The sequence below is a fragment of the Larus michahellis genome, chromosome Z, assembly GCF_964199755.1.
Source record: "Larus michahellis chromosome Z, bLarMic1.1, whole genome shotgun sequence".
NCBI classification, from domain to species: domain Eukaryota; kingdom Metazoa; phylum Chordata; class Aves; order Charadriiformes; family Laridae; genus Larus; species Larus michahellis.
The window spans coordinates 39,452,860-39,464,955 of NC_133930.1; positions in this window are offsets into that span (position 1 = coordinate 39,452,860).

The following is a 12,096-nucleotide window of genomic DNA, read 5'->3' on the forward strand; positions in this document are numbered from 1 at the left end:
GAACTCCCATGAGTCAGAAATCCCACAAAAATAATGTCTTTGAATAAGAGAAGGAGGAGAAATAGGGAGAGTCCTGTGGTAATGACTGACTTTATATTGCATTTCCTTTTCCCACTGAGGATAGACAGGGTTGAAAGAGAACCTTAAGTTAGCAGCCTGCTTTGAAAAATGTAGGGAGTCTGAGGTTGAACTTGGATCTGAATTACTATCTGTGATGTTTTACCTTCTCTGATATTTCAGCTACCTCATCCTAATGATACAGGGTCATTTGTTTTTCCCACTCCTCTGCCATCTTCATCAAGTTTCCTTTGGGATAATCAGAAAGCTAAAATTGAAGGGTTGCCTTTGCACAGGAAGGATTCCTTAGTCCTCTTACTTGATGGTTAAGTAAGCCATATCAGTAACAGCTATGGGGTGACCACAATGTGACCTCAAGGCCTACTGGAGAACAAAGCGATGCTTCATTTAACTCTGCTAATATTTCCTTCCTATTACGACTCCAGGAGCAGCAGACAGCTGTGCACCCCTATCAGGGTAAACACAACCACTCTGATACTTACAGCCAATAAATTTACTCACTTTTTTCTCTATAATACCATGGGACTTCATTCTACAAAAACCCATGGAGGTCCCAGTATTGATGGTTATTCAGCACCTACTAAAATTTTTTGCACTTTTACAGAAATCATCCCCTGAATAGAGATGAACACGTAGGCACTTTATAAATACATGCAAAGGGATTTAACTTTTCCTTAACTGAAGTCCTACCAGGTGACCACTGACACTCAATGCTGTAATTCCCTGGTGGGAAGAAACTAAGCATCTAATTTAGTGTCATAATTGCTAAATATTGACATCAAAGATGGCACTTCGGTCTGTGTGAGAAGAGTCCGTCTAAATTTGTATTTCACTCAGAATACAACTGGTTTTAGCTTACATCTTTCTGAATAGCAGTATGTATGTTGATCCACTGAGAATTAGTACAGAGGGCGTATGTTGTGGTTACACTTCATATTATTCTGTGTCCGTGGAGTTCCCACTTAGTCTGATATTAAAAAAAATTGAATTGCATATATAAATACAGATATCAACCGATAGTGTTGCCACCTGTCTACACCACTTCTGAAACACTCACTGAAAGAATATTAATGGTAATATATCAGTGGGGTCAAAACCTGCTAGGCTCCAGGATAAATATAATGCTTGTGCTATCAGAGCATATATTAGTATAAATCAGTAGTTTCCATGTTTAATAAGAGGTATAAGCATATTTGACCAATGTCTGGCATTACTTATGCTAGAGTTCAGAGATTCTAACAACTATTATCACAACAATACATGCTCTGTGGTCTAAGCAAGAGCCAGATATCTTTTGAGGGTCTGTTTACCCCAAAGATGCAGTCAGGCACTTATTTCCTCTGTTTCTAGCTTGTGTGGCTACGTCATTGTCAGAAATGCCTTTATATGACTTTTTTAAAATTTTTTATTTAATTTTAAAATCTTTAGGACAATGAAAATAATTTGCTGTGGCAAAATATTGGTTTAGGGTTAAATGTTTGGCCAATCACCTAGAGATAAATACGCCCTTATGCAAGCATCCAACAGCATGTAGCTTACGACCCCTGGAAAATCCAAATGCTTCCCTAATAATGAAATCAATTACTAGCTTTGTGGGTCTGAGGTATTATCTTCTCTTACTACACTGTGCTGGTTTGCTGGCATTCTCTGTAATAAGTGATCAAATCTATATCCTTCCACACCTGCCTTTTTAACCTTGTAACTAACTAAACCATTATAGATATAAGGGGAAAGGAAAGCCAGAAGCCCAAAGCTGCTACAAGGTCAGGGATCAAGTAAGCAGAAGCAGCTTGTTAACAATATTCTCAAAGAGAAGCAAGTCACTAAGAAATTATTTGTGCACCAGTGAATTAGAGACACATGGTTTGTATACAGCTGTTTCTCAAAGACCCTAGAAACTGCCTTGGTGATGTTGACGCTGAGACTGTAAAAGAACAGACAGTTTAACAAAGGTTAGCAACAGCTTTGGCATATTCATTCCTTTGATGCAGATTTTCTCTCTGAAAATATTGAGTTGTTGCTGTGACCCCAAAGTGACAGAAAATGGTAAACTGAGTGAATAAATATCAGTGTCATACGTTCAATCACAAATCAGAACCAGATTTTATTTTCTTTAATCATGGGATCATGGTTGGATCCACATGTACAGCTGTAGTCATACTTCAGTCCATTCTAGAACTAGATCTAAGAAGAGATCAAGCTACAATATACAAAGCTTTTCCAGTGTTTTCTAAAGTGTAGGAGCTGCTTTCAGGCAGACAAGAGAGACTCGTTTTTATAGTTCTGCAGGACTGATCCTATGTGCCTGTATAAATGATGATTTTCAGGCAGGAGAAGTGTATATATACTCTTTTATTTTAGCAAATAGCAGTTTTTACGCTGATTGGAACTAAGAGTACACATAATTCAACTAATTTTTTTCTCCATCTTCTGTGGGCCTGCTTCCTAATATGGTATTGCATAGCTTTGTCTCATGTGCAGTCGTGCTTTCAGCATGTATTTAGTATCTGAAATGAGGGATTAGCTGCTGCACTGTTAGCACTCTGCTGCAGCTGTGGTATTCTAAATCACTGTAGGGCTGGTCAAACAGATGAAGATATGCGTGTGTGCACACACATACACATATGCAATGGGAAAACCTCTTTTCGATGGGTGAGAAAACACTGAGGCAGACATACTGTCCCTGTCCATGACATCTTTTACTAATTGGCTCATTACTGTACTAATACAAAATGATCACCATAATAATATATATATTAAAAAAACGCTCCCATTTTGTGTTTCTTTTGACTTTCTGGGTTGTCTCCTTTTCTTTAGTCAGAGGTAACACAGCAACTCATCTGTGATTTTTTAGGATATAACTTAAAATATTTATATTGCTTTTCCTTATAAACAAATATTACCAAGCTTATGTTAATTAGCTACTATTAGGGTAATACTGAGAGATTTTCCAGCAATGTTTCAATATTGCTCACTAATAAATTTTAATAAGGGTTTATGACAATCTAAAATCTCAAAAATAACGTATTTAAGAGAGGGAAATGACTTGTACAGTAAATCATGCAAATTCCCTCTTGCTTTTACTCTAAAACCCAAAGCTGACTATGCACAACTTTTCCCCAAGTAATTATTCACTCAGAGACTTTCATCCCCTAAACAGTGATTGAATCGGCAAAAACAGGGCCTTTTCTAGTGTCAGTGAATACTTTGCTATTTTCCTTTTAACCTGCATGCTGTTTTTTTTCTAAGAATTTCTTTCAAAACAGCCTCTTAATAAGTATTCAACTCTTTAGTGGGTAAAAGGCAAATTCCTTTTGGGCACATATGTATGTGTGTGAATGTAAGTGCAATCTAAACATCTGTGTGTCAGATTCAACTGTTTAACAGATGAGAGGTTTCTAGATCTCTTGCTGTGCTAGCCATACTGAACCATGGGAACAGGTAACTTTTCCCACAGGACATGTGCATATGGAGCCTTCCTCAGCAGGTTTCCTTAAAGCAGGTTTTACACTCTTAAAAAAAAGCAACATGTTGTCTTTTCTTCAGCTGGAATGGAACAAGATTTACCTGTATCTGGACATTCAGGAGAGGGAAGCTGAAATGGTGGGTATAATCCAAACCAAGATGATTGCCTTCAGAATAACTGATGAACAGAGGCACGGGAATGTGTAAACACTTGGTTTTGGAAAGAGTATTTCCATCTTATCATTCTCAATTGAACTTCCTTTTATCACTGGTACCACTGGAGGATCATATGATAGTGGTCTCCTCTACAGACAGGAGTAATTAAGACTGTCAGACATTTGCCTGAAGGGGGTTTCCTAGACATGTTGGGTCCAACAAGTCCATCTGTTCATGCACTTCAAATAACTGTCCAAAGTTTTTGGAAGGATAGAGCCCAAAAATCTTGTTATTAAAAAACAGCTTTAGTGATCCTGATTGTCTCTAGGCAACAAGGTAAGAAATGGGTGGTCAGCATTTCTGCCTTTAGAAGAATGCTGTATTTTTCTGTATGTAGACTCTGGCTTTGGTTCAGCAAATTTCCACTGACAGAGATCCAAGAAACAAAGCAAGAATAACTGAAGCAGGCTGATAAGAAACTTTCAAGTTACAGATAGAACAAGAAATGGGTTTCCCATCCTGTAAAATATGCAAGCTTTGGAGGGAAAAAAGAAAACACAGACAAACAAAAATATGCTTGCGTTTAACCCTAGAGGTAAGACAAGACTGTTGTAAGGACTTTTCAATGGGTTTGCATTGTGTTTTTTTTTCTTTTTTTTTTTTTCAGAAAAAAAAAAGTTATAGCAATGCATTGTAATGCACTGGCTTTATTACCATTGTATAATTGTGCTCAGGGAGTTGCTCAGCTCAAGCAGGTATGCTTCCATGGAAATCCACTGCTCCATGTAGACTTACTGGTAGGGTGGCTCCATGTTTACTTTGATGTATGCTTTTGCAGAAAAGGTGAATAATTTGGTAACAGAAGACAACTTGCCCAGAGTCTTACTCTAATTGGGTAGATAACTGACCTGATGTTCCTACACATTCCAAGGCAGCTCTTAAGTTTTTCTAGGGAAAAGGAGAGCTGGCCATTATTTTTGATTAACATTTCCGCTGCTTCCTTGATAAAATTACAACTGCAACTATTGTATCATTACAAAATATGGTGCTAGTACCAAATTTTTCTGATGAAGTCACATTACAAAAAATTTTCTAATTTCATGCGAGATAAATTACTTTGCTGAAAACTCAAGACAATTCTCCAGTGACACTGAATGCTTGCCCAAAGTAATGCACTGTGTGTGAATGTAGTATTGGTAAATCTAAAAGCAATGACAGATTTAGATAATTTTTAGAGAAGTGCATGGAAGGTTCCTCATGTGTTTTTATTCCTCATGTATTTATTTCTTCTTTTGATTGGTTTTCCAGTGATAGAATATTGAATATTTTTGACAATAGATTTGTCTTTGAGATTACTGTATTTTTTAACCACTTGCAACAATTTTTAAGAGATGGAAGTTTATATTTGCAGGCCTACAGACTTTTGCTAAAGCATACCTAGGTAAGAAGTTGATGAGATTCAGGCGAGACTGAATGAAAAATGAAAAATTTCACCAGGTCTTACTGCAGTGAAGTCAGTTTGAGTTACAGAAATAAAATTAAAGGTCACAAATTAAACTTTGCCCTTCAGCTTCTTAGTTCCACAGTATTGGCTCTTGTAAGCCAATTAGCAGCACTGAGGGATCCCAGAGGAGTGATGGAAGCTCCAGCACTTTGGCACATTTAAAACCAGGCTGCACAATATACCAGAAAATGTGTTTGTAAGAAGCACAATTCATGGGCAGGAGGTGAGTTGGTTAAGCTAATGGAGCTTTTGTCTTCCTCTATCTCTCACTTTCATCTTTAAATTCTGTGAATTCAAGGTAAATGTCAACTGCATTGTGAAGGGTTTCATCCTCAAAAATGGCATTTGCCCTGACTACTAATCCATAGTGTGTTATAATAGAGTGTAACCACTAAGCAAGTGAATCCACTTTTCTCTTGCAGTCCTTCTAGGACAAAGACAGAACCCACTCATTTAAAAGTAATGGGAGGCCTTTGACATATTTCTGGATCCTTTATACGTGAGACTATAATCAGGAGTTTCACTGAGACAGGGACGACATTTATTTCTCACTAAAGGCAAAAGGAAGCAAAAGCGGCTGAGAGATGGGAATATTTCCTCTCCTCACTTTCATAAACATTTCACGTTGTCACCTGTTTGAAGGCCTTGCCAGACTGAAAAGTGGAAGAGTAAGGTACCCAGTCCTCTTGCTACCTAAAAAAAAAAAAAAAAAGGAAAAGATTTAGGGGTTCTGCGGTAAAAAATAAAATAAAATAAAAAAAGATGGGATATTTAGAGACTGACTTGGTGTTGAGCAAACACAAATATTTAGATCATTTTAGCAACAGGCCGAGTTCAAGAATCCACAGTGATACAGAGGGCATCGTATTCACATTAAATTGAAGCACAACAAAGTTATTTATCTAAATCTAAGCTCATTAAACTCTCTTTATAGACCCCCTCAGACAAGTAAGCAATTAATGCAAATATCTATCTTAATGTAGGATGAACTGTCAAATGGACATGCAAAGTAATATAAAGGAAGAGAACGCAAAAAAGGCATTTATTACATGTGTAAATTAAAGTCAGAGGAATCTTAACCATAATAAAAGGTTTATATTATTTTTGTTTTTAAGAAGCAGTACTGACTAGGCAAAACTTAACAGCAAACAAAATATTTAACCACCATTTAGCATTTAGTGTTGAATGAAGATCCCAGTCCCAGAGAAAATTTTTAAACATTAGCAGATGATTGCCCATACCTGTAAAACTGTAGAAAAAAAATTAAATCGCAACTTAACTATTACAAGGTTCATTATATGATGCACAGAAGACAATAAAACTTAAAGAGAAGAATGTAAACACTGCTCTGACTCAGTCATAATAGGCATGACATCGTTTCCCTGGAGAACAAACCTCTTTTTGCATTTACCTACAACTGCCTCTAGTGACAAGTACATAACCAAAAAGTATTTCCTGCTCTACTGCAGTTTTCACGTTTTCCAGTAAAATAGATAGCTTAGCTATCTCTGCTAATGTATACTTGAGATCTAAGAACTTTATCTTATTTATCAGAAAATAATTATATTGGAATAGACCTTTTGATATCATCTAGTCCAACTTCCTCCTTCTCAAGTGCCAAGAATATTATTGACAGAGAAAAAGTTCCTGATAAAATAATAATTGCTGCATATATAACTTGACAAAAAAAATAATGGGCATATACTTTACTGAAAAGTCTACTGAAAGTGGTAAGATGTATTTGAACTTGCTTGAAATTTTTTTAAATACAAACTCAATTTTATTCAACAGGGTTTTTTTTGTTTTTACCTTGATAATTTCAAGATCTCTGTATTTAAATAATAAACCATATATATCAAATATTTATATTATGGACCTATAATATATTATAATATACCATTTCTGATTGGAGATGATTTTTATAAGCTTAGTTTTTACTTTCTTTAATCAGGAGAAATCTGAGTGTGATTTAATCAGAGATATCAACCAAATTTCTTAGCTTTGTCTATCTACATTCTCCATTTTCCCTTGAAATATGACCTTGAAAAGATTTTAGCTTCCTCCCAAACTCTATGTTTTTGAAGTTCAGTTGCAGTTTGCCAAATACAAGTCTTTCATCTAAAGCATTAAAATGCAGCAAATGTTTAAGTCAAACTTTCTGGTTTGGGGTTTTCCTTGTGTATTACCTCCATTGAACCTGAAGTGTTTTTTTATCTGTCTATGGACTAGTTTTAATCTTACTTACTAGATGATTTTTTTATTATTGTATAATATGAAGCATATTAGATATATTCACCAACTACAAATATTTAAAATATCCTCCTCAAAGATTATTTTGAAATTAGAATCATGAGCTGCTTCTTAAGCAAAGTGAGTTCTGAATCTCATTGAACTTGAGGTTTGAAACCTTCTGCTAGGTACAAATCTCTGGAAGCCTGTGAGAAACTAGTACGACACTAGCATCACATAGTACCAAGTATCACATGTAGTAACTCAGTGGCCAAATACTGAGAAGCTGTGGTGTTATAGAAGGTAAGATTTAATAATGAGAGATCACAAAAGAGAGAAGGAGGAATAGATGCACAATGGTTCTTTAAAAGAGTTATGCTTAGATGAACAGTTACCTGGCTTTATACTTTTACTCTCATGAGTTATAGAGCACTTTGTAGTGTGACTTCAGCCATATTGGCATTCTATGTGTCTTAAAATATATATTAATATCTTGTATCAAAGAGGCTTGAATTTGACCCTAGGATTAGTGAGGGAGAAAGTTGTGTGAAAGATGGCCATTCTTTAAGGCAAAGGAGGGAAAGAAAGCACACAGAAAAAGTAAGGAAAAAAGAGTGTCTAGAGTGACAGTCCTGGAGTTAGAAAGAACGGGTAAAGATGCTAAAAAAATACACAAAATTACATAGTTGATGGTTATGCTTTATGCCTGCTTTTTTCTATAATTTCTCTAGATTAAAAGGTAAAATCCGTTCCTTGTAAGGAGGAGTCCCACATTTTTGATAATTTTTAACATTAGCTTGTATTTGGCATGGCAGCCCACCAGAGGCAAGGATGCTACAGCTCCATGACCTCACGTCCAAACAGCAGTAAGACTGAGGCACAGGTCTACACCACAGGTGTATGTGTATGTGACTGTCTACACAGACATGCAGAGATGCAGGGCACTCACACAAGCACAAACAGCGACAACAGCATTATCCCGTTCCTCTCTCTGGACAAGCAGGATAGGGGTCAATTGGTGAAAATGTTTATATAGATTTGTGCAATGCAGACCTTGTCAGCAGTGGGGCTTAAACACTTGATGCGTCCAGTAGCTGCCACTGGATCCCAGTACCCTCTGTTGCTGGCACCTGGACATACCAGCCCCTGAGTCCACAGCCCTGCTCCAGAGTCAGGTACAGACCATGTCATTTACTGGCATGTGTGCATGCACGCACACGCGTGCGCAAGTGCAGACACACACACACGCACACACACACACACACATTTACACATACACACCCCCAAAGCGCACTGGGTCACCCCTGGTCCCCCAGCAGCCAATTCTCCACAGTCTCTGTAAGAGACCCATTCAAGCCCTTGCTTCCAGGCTGCTTCACCTACTCACCAGCTGGTCCAGCTTGATCTTAGCTATTGATCACACTTACATACCCACACTCATTCCATTCCCTGGTACCACAGACACATGGGCCCTCCAACCCGTTGTTCGACCATAGCTGCAGCACTCAGACCCCATATGCACACATGCATTCAGAATAGAAAGCTCTGACCTGAGAAAGAGTTAGAAATGGAATTAAATAAGAAGACGGGACAGGCTGTGCTCATCAGGTGCAGGGCAAGCCAGACAAATCTACTGACCTCTTCACACATGAACAGACTCTTTTATCCAGTTGTGTCTCTATTTTGGCGTGTTTGTTCCTCCCAGGAGACCACCCTTTCCCTACTGGTGGTGCCTCAAAATATGTAATAAGTCTTGTACAGTCCCAAGAGGTTCTTTCCCTGCATCCAATAATGTGTCCCTTACCTCCAGGCAGTGACTCCCCTCAGTTCCTAAAGTGACCTGGGGACCTGTTCCTGCTGACTCACTATGATGTCCAGAGGCTGATGATAGGCCTGGGAGGAGCAAGGGCAAGGTATTATTCAGGGTCCTCCATTTGTCATTGTGGCTCTGTGTTACTTTGCAAGTAGCTGGAGACCAGGCTTTATTCATGCCACTGAACAAATTTCCCATCCATTTGTGTGATATTGTCATCAGACTTAAAAGGAAAAAAAATGCTACCACCCCACTATGTGAGCCATTCTACCTTCTAGTGCGATCTCTCAACCAAATCAAAGAATGAGGGTCATACAAATAAAACCTTCCAAAATATTTTTTCTGAGCTTTTTTGAGATTACATTACTAATCATGAGGTAAAGGAGGACTTAAATGTTTATTCTGAAGGTATTGTTGACTACCTTAAGACTTTGGCAATTGTGATATTAATATTTACACTCTGAGTGCTGCTTGCGAATTTATGAGGAGGAAATTGTAGAAATTATTAGCTTCTAGAGAAAAGCACATTTGGACTTTGCTGCTCAGAAAATAGGCAATGAAGCCTTGTGATATGTTATTTTGTTGGGTTACAATGTTGGTGGATAAGATGTGCATACGTTCATAGAAAATATTTTGAGCAGAAACTTGTGAGGCTAGACTCTACTTCAGTAAAATATTTTGGAATCGATCTAGTTGTATGGGGCCACTTTTAACTCTGGTCTATTGGGAGAATAATGGTGTTGTCAACATGAAGATGTTGTAAATGAACTACTGTTTGTTCAATGAAATCCAAGTAACCTCACATAACTTCATATATTTAGATAATATGGGTTCTAAATGAGCATGTTTAAGGAATAGGTTTTTCCGTCAAGTAATACTTAGGAAAATCATGGTGATACAGTCTATCAGCTCCGGAAACTTCACTTCCTGATTGCAGCTTGAAGTAGACCTGTGATAACCTTTATGTGATTAGTTGGAAATTAATTTGGCAATGTTATCAAGGACAGAAAAGTTGGTTATTGATTTAGCTGACACAGTTGATTTGATTTGAGGCAGCTGAATTCAGAATATTGTTTGAAATATTTTGAAATGTTCGTTTACTTTACAGATTTTACCAAGCTGTCTATAAATGGGACTTAGATTTTAGTATAGTTAAACTAATAAAAGTACAGGAAGATTCAGATCTCTTGTTTGCAAAAAGTCTTTAATCTCCTTAATGTCAATTAATGACAATGAAAAGAGATGATCATACTAGTGCCATTCACCTTTAATAGGTGTTGCATACTTCTATAATACGCTTTAATAAAATCACATTTTGGAGATGCCAAAGCTTCTCTAAAGGGAAGACAGATCAAGTTAATTTATCTTATGATGGTTGCTACTGCTAGTCTGAACATTTTAGAAGGATTAATTTAAAAAAAAAAATCCCTGTAGGGATCTCTTTGTTTCAAATCCTTTAAATGATAAATGCGTATTATTTATGTTGATTAATATTCAGAATGCGCTCTTCAGAGTTGATTTTCAACTGAGTTGCAATTGCAGTCAGCTGAAGAATGTAATAAAATTATTATAACTTAGCTGTGATCATGACTAGGACTGTTTTATAAGCATTAAAAAGTCCTTCATAATATAAGTGATAGAGTTGAAGTTGAATATGGAACTTTTCTATTATGAAGTCCTGAATTTTGCAGGATTATCAATGTAACTATTACATTTTATCTTCATAGGTTTCTTAATGAGCAGTCAACTCCAAACAAAATGCCAACAAAAGGATGAATCACTATCTAATACTCACAGTTAAAAATCCTGTTTAATTAGAATGCTAAAAAAACCCCATATGCTTTGGCTTTTATTTTATTTTTTTCTACCATGTCAGAGGTTGCGAAAAGGTCTTTAACCTTTTTTCATAGAATTTAAATCAGTTCAGTGCTCTTTTGATCTGAGAATCTTCAAACAAATGATCTTTTGTACTTGCATCCTGGCATTTGTTATGCTCATTTATTAAAGACTGTTGATTATAAGGGAAGAAGGAAAAAACCAACCCTGACATTTCTATCATAGGTCAACTAAAGTTAATCAATCAGGCAGTTTACAAAAACTGTATTGATTTCTATCTTGTTTTCTAGCATAAGGCGTCCAAATTGGAGAAATTAAGGCAATCTAAGGGCACGGACTCTACACAGAAAGATCTTAAACAAACTTTGGAGCAAAAGGCCGTGTCACAGGTATCAATACCAACATCATCTGTGGGGCTATACCTACATGAAATAAATGAGTACTTTTTTTTTTTTTTAAACTCAGTGCATGAGTCCAAGTTTTAATGTGAAGATTTAGCATATTTCACACTTTATGGAAAATGTATTTGATATATTTATATCTTGCAGCTAAGCTTTTACATTTTAAATATTCATGTTTAAAATTTTATTTCAGCAAAACTAATTTTTAGGTAGTATTTTAGGATAATTTGAATTTTAAATTTATGTTATTTTACCCCGTTTTATGAAAGTCTAATAGGCTAGTCCATGTCACAAGTAACACAACTGTGTTCTCTTGGTCAGTCAAAGGACTATGTAAGAATGAGGACTGACGTATCCATAGTAACTGATAAAATATTTACAAGTGGCACCAATCTCACGAGGATGAGTGTGAGGGAGGTCTCTGATTAAATGTGAAGGGATTTTTGCTTTTAAGCAGCTACAGTTTCACTTTATTTCTCACAGAAACTGCTAGGGCTTTATTTTTTTCTTTTTTCCTCTTGCCCCCTCCCCCCTCCTTTAGTAGGTGTAAAATGCAGCATCTGCGTTAGTCAGCTCTGCACCCTCCTGTATCAGACTCACTACCTTAGAGCTTC